Genomic DNA, 8,312 nt, shown 5'->3' with positions numbered 1-8,312 from the left:
TTTGTTATGTTATATATTTGTTATTGCCATTGTGAACATGATTTAATTGTAATAACATTAACAGTACCACATTTTCTGCACCAGATGTGCAATTCAACAAAAAATACTATTCAGTGATGTTCAAGGCCAGAAGACAAAGAGCTTTAAACAAAAAAATACAAAAATAACAAAAGCCAGGCATAAAAATACAATCGAGCTTTGCATGAGGCAGATATATTATTCCTTTATTTAAGAAACTTTACAAATATTATAAACATTAAAGACCGGGGATGACCTAGAAAATTTTACACCCCTACAGCAATTAAACCTATTTGGATATGGGCGGTCTTTAGATAGATAAGAAATGTAATAAACAGCTGATGGTGATAATGTAAACAATAACACATGTTGAATAGACAAGAAATAAATGTAAATAAAATATTTTACTGTACACATTATTTACATATCTAATTTCCAGATTAAATATATATATAAAAAATAAAAATTAAAAATTAAATAAAATTAATCAACTTTCTTTATTTTTTTGTCATAACTCCAAATTTTTTTGTCACACAATTTCATATTTTATGTAGTATTTTATAGTTTAGAAAACTGTCATGTCTATCAAAATTGTGGTCACAGATAAATGGAGTCTATTTGTCTTTTCCATATATTGTTCCTATAAGAGTAAGATGGAGGTTTATAATTTTTCTTTCCTTTCATGCTTCTTGGTGCATTTCTCCTTTCAGGATTCCAAATAGATGTAAAGCCTCTGTCCACATTTTCATTCCAGTGACAGACAGCTAAACAGGCTCGTGCATTATAATTTGCATCACTAAACACAATTCTCTTATCCTGAAACATGTTCATTGTATTGTTAAAACTTTCTACATATGATGTATCACGTGCAAGAACGAAATGATCTGGACTTTTGAAAATTACAGATTTATGGATTACACTTAGAAGTAGTTTTTCTGCTATAGGTTTATTGATGGTTGACCTTTTAGGTTCATAATTTACATCCCTTTTACATCTGGAGTCTGGGTGACATTTAGTATGGTTGTTTTTGTAATGTTCCACAACATTAATCAAAAGGTCCTTCAGCTCTTTAGGATTTTGTTCGCAATTACGAATTGCCCAATGAAAGTGGGTGGCTACTGATTCTACCTTGTCCTCAAGCTGTTCAGACCACGTTTTACCTTGTAAATATTTAGGTCCAGAGGAAACTTTTTTCATTGCACTTTTCACTGCTTTTATTCCATGCCATGAATCATTCTGGTTTACTACTCCAGATTCACGTACCAACTTGTTTATACTCATGTTCCTGTCATGCGAATGAATACCAACTTTAACATCATTATCATCTAAGTACTGGTATATTCTTTGAGTTCCAAGTTTTTCGTGTCTCTGTGATACAAAGTCGTCTGCTTTAGTTATATGTTCACATTTCAGAACTTTGTGCATTTTCTCGCCTATAGCTACAACACTTGAATCCTTAGCATTTTTCCTCCAGCCATGTCGGGCATCAGTCATAATGTCAATACTTGTTAAGTCTTCATACATGCCAACTTCTTCCATCAATGCAGTCTCAATGCTGTCGTTGTATTCTTCGTCTACAAACCGTTTATATTTATCAAACATGTAACTTTGTTTAGACTTATTGATATGTCCAATATTGGCCCCCTGTGAAAATCGGTTGTAATGTACAGGTAACATTCCACTACATTCATATCCGTGGAAGATTCTTGAATTAGCCATATATTCTCCATTTGGCAAATACGGAGATGATGACCAAAGTACAGAGTGATGCTTATCCTTGTCACATGTAAATCTAATCGCGGCTACATGTCCTTTTTGAGTTCGTTTTTTTAATTTAAAGTGACCTGTACAAAATGATGAATGATTTTCTGAAACACTGACCAATTTCTGCAATGAAGTTTCAGCTGTCACAAAAAGTTGCTGATCAACATCTTTTTTCTCCACCTGAATATATGTGTTTAAATTCATATTTTCCATTTTGGTCCCAGAGTTGTCTACACTGTGGATAGAAATAAATTCATCCAGGACTTTCTCCAAAATGTAAGCATTATTTACAGGGTGGTTCATCTCTTTCACTATAATACTTCGTACATGTTGTAGTTTATCCAATACATCTTTTTTCTTACTATCATCACCAGGTACAGATATTTTAAAACAAGGAGGTCTTTTAGATTCTTTTTCCATCATTTAGGTATAAACAAATTGCACAAAATGGATCTAAGTCCAAGAGGGGAAGTTGATACCTGCATGATGCGTGAGCCTGTATCATCAGGAGTTCTGTCATCTCATATAAAAATGACCTTATTTACTTATTGAAATTTATTTTTTTAACTTTCCCTCTATCTTTCAATAAAAAGGATATAAATTATAATTGTAATATTAAGAATTTATGAATTATTTCAAGAAAAAGATAAAAGAATAGAATTAATTAATTAATGTATCCTGTACTGACCCCTAAGTAAAATGCTACATAAAACTAGCTACAGGAATCTCAGCATGACAGAACCTATTATTTGTCTTTTAAATTGGTTGATTAATTTCTTCATGTAAAAGTTACAGATAAAAGTCTGATTTTTATTGTGTGTGGGGAATATCAGCTGTCCTACACACAAAATAAATAGAACAAATAGAAGGTCTTAGAAATTCCTCAATGCCATGTGATAGAACATGATACTGTCCATAAATCTTAGATAAAAATTTTGGAGGGAAAGTTGTTTTACACAAGTTTCTACACAGAAGTGTAGTCCTCTCTGCAAATATGTCAAATGAGGGCACAAAATTATCACTTTTTGTAAATGAAGAACAGAAAGAAACAATTCTTAGTTTGTTTGGATATTATAACTGGGATGTGAATGAATTAAATGATGAGCAAGCAACTTGTGCGAATGAATCAACCCAAACTGATGAAATACTTGAAAATGATGACAATGCGAATGAGGACACAGAAGTAAACAGATTTGTTATCCAGCAAAATGAAGATAGAGATGAATGTCCTTGCTGCTTGTGTAAACCATGTATCACTGATGAAAGCAACATACAAATGTGGTGGGAGACGGAGGGTCAGCAAAGACACAGGAGAAATAACAGTTTGAGAAAGGAAAAATATAAATATTTTTGGACAATGCTGTACCATAGAGATGTTTGGAGAGATGATAGATATCAGGAGAGAAAATTACAAGCATTGGCGCGTGATCCAAAATTCAAAAATTTTATCTGGCATAAACGAGATATAATGCCAAATTGTGTATTGAAACTTGTGCGAAACTGGCACCCAAATCCTGATAACATCCCATACATGGGCCACCTATGGGAATAAAAATTGCCAAGTAAAAATTTTTAAAATTAATATTCTTTTAGTTACCTAGTTTTGTTTTAAATCCAGACCTCATCAAACATTTTATTCTTAAAAATACTGAAAAAGTGAAAACATGTTTAATCTGTGAAATTGAAACTTATACCGATTTTATATAGTTCTTGTGGTGTAAAATACACATTATGTGGATTTCTTGATACACTGTCTAGGATAATAATACTTCCCATGTTGATAGGTAAGTGGATTATCAGTACATTAATGCATGCAGTATATAATTTATCTAGACATGAATGTATTCACATGTTTCACACTACTTCCTGTGTAAATATAAACAAGCTGTTGCCATGGGTATCTCCTCCTCATCTGTCAATCACAAGATTTGAATTTGAAAAATATTGCACCTCAGAATTTCATTTTAAAATATTTTAATTATTAATAAGAATTTTTTCAATCTGTTTGGCTATAAATATTTATTTTTTATGTTCCCACCTCTGCACATTTATTTTTGCAAAAAAAGTAATTAATTCATAAGAAATATTAAAAAATGTTCCTTAGACCTAAACCCTGCCTTAAATTTGAATATATCCATGTTTTCAAAAATTGTCTCCCTTTTATACCCTAGCCCCGGTCTTTAAAGGCTATCCCCATGTCCTATCCTCCAGGCACACTTATTTTCTTAGTATGAGTATCAGTGGTATTATACTGTTGAGTTAGTTGCTGGTAGATTATCAGTCCTGTGCTGTTTCATATCCTCAGTAGTCAACATTTACTCTGTTTGATTTGTTCACACAAAAACCAGGTTCAATCCATCCTTTTCTACATAACACAATGCCTGTTGTCCCAAGTCAGGAATATGACAGTTGTTGTCCATTAGTTTGATGTGTTTGAGCTTTTTTTTATTTTGCCATTTGCTTAGGTACTATATCTGTTTTCAATTTTCCTTAAAGTTAGGTATTTTTGTTATTTTTACTTTTTGATTCTGACATGGTATGTAATAAACCTTTTGAAAATTGTTCATAATTTGTAAATAGTTGGAAACTAAAGTTTCAAGCTGCTATAGACAATGTAGACCATAGATGGATTTTGTTATATTTTTTTTGGTCATATACATGTAGATCTTCAACTGTTCTACTGTGAGATACTGCAACTAAATATTTCACTCCTCTGACTTTAAGGTGGTACCCAACACCTTCACTAAAATTAATTTGGCTTGTTTAATTTGCATAACATTTTGACAAAATATTTACTTTGACCCTTTAAAAAAAAATACAAAAATTTCAAAACAAATGAACCAATCACTTTCTCGGAAAAATGGTTTGATACATAGCAGTTTGACAAACACTAATTTTGATCATTTAGAAGCTTTATATTTCCTGAACAATACAATGTGATTAAAACGTTTATCTCATTGTACTGAGTTATCTCCCTATAGTGTTAGATACCACTTTAAACAATTATTTTGTTGCTGAGACATTATCAAAGATGCTGCTTTAAAAAAAATCAAAAATTAAATTGAAAACAATTTTACTAAGATCTACCTTCTAAGAACTGGTATGTTGGCAGACATGAGATAGTAATGGTTCTATGAATAAGAAATTGTAGTATACCGACTTTCAGATCCCATGAATCTATTAGATACAAATCATGATAAAAATAAATACTTGATGAAAACTGGGTGTTTTGTCAGGGTAATTGTTTCATAAATCAAATATTTGAACTATCTTGGAAACAATTATAGTAAACTAGTTGAAGCAAAGTTTCTAAAGTTAAACATATTGAATTAGTAGTTCAAACGTGCATGTGACTCTTAAAAGATTATATCAGTACCAAAATAATGTAGACATTATGAATTGTAATGAGTTGAAGATTTAAATATATCTCACTAAGACCTGAGTTTCTTATTTTCAGTAGTTCATTACTTTTTTCTGGTTTAGTTTTGCTTTTATTTTTAGGTTAACACGAGAAAAACAAAGAAAAACATTCTCTAACTTTCAGAAAAAACATAAAAGACTATCATTGGAAAAAATGTCAGCTCACTCTGCAAATAACAGTAATAAATGAAATAGATTTTTGTCGATCCTGCAACTTTTGTTGCAGAAAGCTCCACATAGGGATAGTGATCCGACTGCGGCGGTGTTAACTAACTACTTAAAAGGTTTATGTTTTCGAAAGTGAAAGACCTGGATGCTTCATACTTTGTATATAGATGCCTCATGTTACGAAGTTTCCGTCAGTCACATGTCCCATGTCCTTGACCTCATTTTCATGGTTCAGTGACCACTTGAAAAAAAAGTTCAGAATTTTTGTAATGTTGAATTCTCTCTTATTATAAGTTAAAGGATAGCTTTATTTGGTATGTGCGTACTTTGCATGGTCTTCATGCCCGTCAGACAGTTTTCACTTGACATCGACCTCATTTCATGGATCAGTGAACAAGGTTAAGTTTTGGTTGTCAAGTCCATATCTCAGATACTATAAGCAATGACCAAATAAAGTATGAAGATACAGAGCATTGATGACCAGAAATCTCTTAACGTTTTGCCAAATACAGCTAAGGTAATCTATTCCTAAGGTAAAAAAGCCTTAGTATTTCAAAATTCCGAGTTTTGTAAACAGTGAATTTATTATTACGAACAGGTAAAGCGATGGAGTAGAATCGCTAATAGTTTTTGTCACGAATTGTTTGAAGTAAACAGTATCATCTTTCAGTTATGTCTTAATCCCGGTTTAGTCTTAATCCTCATCGCCAAATTTACTACTGATTTGTAATCGTTTGATCACATAGATGCAAAACACGATAATCATCACGATGTACGTTGTCTTAAACTTTTTTCGTTTCATGATATTCCGAATATTTAACTTCCATTTTTGTGTTCATTGACTTGTTTACCTGTCCAACGAATATTGATACACTTCATAATTACAATGATATAGATACTTTCTCTTAATTGAAAACTGTATTCTGACCTCAAGTTATATATCCATATCTTTTATTCTCATAAAAACAATGCATAACATCGGTACAGAGATACCAACAATAATTATTTACACTATATACAAAACAAGGAGAGACGTTACAGAAGTCACTAGCCAGGAGGACATAATATTTTTATGCCACACCTACGATAGTAGAGAGCTATTATGTTTTCTGGTCTATGCCTTCGTTCGTCCGTCCGTCTGTCCCGCTTCAGGTTAAAGTTTTTGCTGAAGGTAGTTTTTGATGAACTTGAAGTCAAATCGACTTCAAACTTAGTACACATCTTCCCTATGATATGATATTTCTAATTTTAATGCCAAATTATAGTTTTACCCCAATTTCAAGGTCCACTGAACATAAAAAAAATGATAGTGCGAGTGGGGCATTTGTGTACTGAGGACACATTCTTGTTTATAAATAAAAAAAGTTTCTTCAGGACTGGTTTTCTTGTACTTGACATTAGTTCCGAAAATTTAAATGTCGTTGTACAAAATAGGAGGATAAATACTCTGTAGGTTTTTGATAAAAAAATAAAAAAAGTACATTCCAATATATAGTGATATTTGTCACCAATTTGTCGATTTTTACATAAATGGCAAACACTGTTTTCTCTCAGTACATTTTGCCACCTTCCTGTTTCAATCGGCAATTTGTTATTGGTCGTTCGAAATCGGCAAAGAACAACGGCATCTTTAAAGTTCAAAATATTAAAATATTCCTCAAATTTCCAGTTTTTCATAAAATTTTGTAGTTAAAAACTTTTGACGAAATTTGAATTAGCAAATTCCAATTCTAAAGAAACTGGTTTGACAGTCTTTGCTTTATAACAGTTTTTAACCAATCTTTATCTATAAAATTTTGTGTTTCCCATATATATGAGAAACCCTAATATTGAAATATTTTTTGACGAAAAGAATCCATTTAGACTGCATATTAAAATTAACATTCATATGGCGAGAAAGTTGTTACAATATGCAGGAAACGTTGAGGATTTCAGATTTAAAATTAATTTACAGAATTTTAAATGTATATTTTCTATTAAGACCTCATTATTACTAAAACCCAATTCTTCAGACCCATACAACAAAATGAGCTTGGCAATTTTGTCAAAAAAATCTAGCTGACATTAAAGCTTGCATTTGTAATCTTGGCGCAACAGGCATTATCATCATTCTTGAATAAAATTTAAAAACACATAGGACCAATAGTTAATGCATTTATTTCACAATAAGCCAACCGCTGTAAAGCTTAACCAAAAACTAACAGATTGAAATATTTTGTGTTTACACTAATTTTTCTGGTGAAAGCGTATTTCTGAACATGTTACCAGTTTATAAATAAACTTATCATAGGTACCAGGATTGAATTTTTGTATTTGTGCCATACGCGCGTTTCGTTAAAAAAAAAGTAAATACAGTGACGCTCGAACATTGAGCATTGAGGACCAAAATTCCTAAAAGTGTTTGCCAAATACACCTAAGGTAATCTGTTCATATGGTAGAAAAGCTTAAGTATTTCAAATATTCTAAGTTTTAAAATAGTCATTTATAATTATGACCGTATCAATAAAAATCATGTCAACACCGAAGTGCTAACTATACCATCGGGGGATAAAAAAAATCCACCTGCAATGGCATCGATACAGTGGTTGTAAATAAACTCATCGTAGATAACAGGACTGAAATTTTGTATTTGTGCTAGACGTCTGTTTATAAATGCCTAGAGATACTTCAATTTTGCAATGTACATGTGTTTTGATAAGGTTTCAGTATTGTTGTTCCAAATATTGAAATAAAATAAGAATGCCATTTGTGATGACAATGAAACATCAAACAAACACAACTTAATTAATATAGGTAAATAAGGTAATTAGCTATTGATTTAAAATTTCACATTAGAATGTATTTCAAGTGTACTTTTATGCCCCACCTACGATAGTAGAGGTGCATTAGGATTTCTGGTCTGTGCGTCCGTTCGTTCGTCCATCCGTTCGTTCGGTCGTCC

This window comes from Mytilus trossulus, chromosome 8, assembly GCF_036588685.1.
Source record: "Mytilus trossulus isolate FHL-02 chromosome 8, PNRI_Mtr1.1.1.hap1, whole genome shotgun sequence".
Taxonomy (NCBI): domain Eukaryota; kingdom Metazoa; phylum Mollusca; class Bivalvia; order Mytilida; family Mytilidae; genus Mytilus; species Mytilus trossulus.
The sequence above is the reverse complement of the archived record's forward strand: the minus strand, read 5'-3'. Positions refer to the sequence as shown.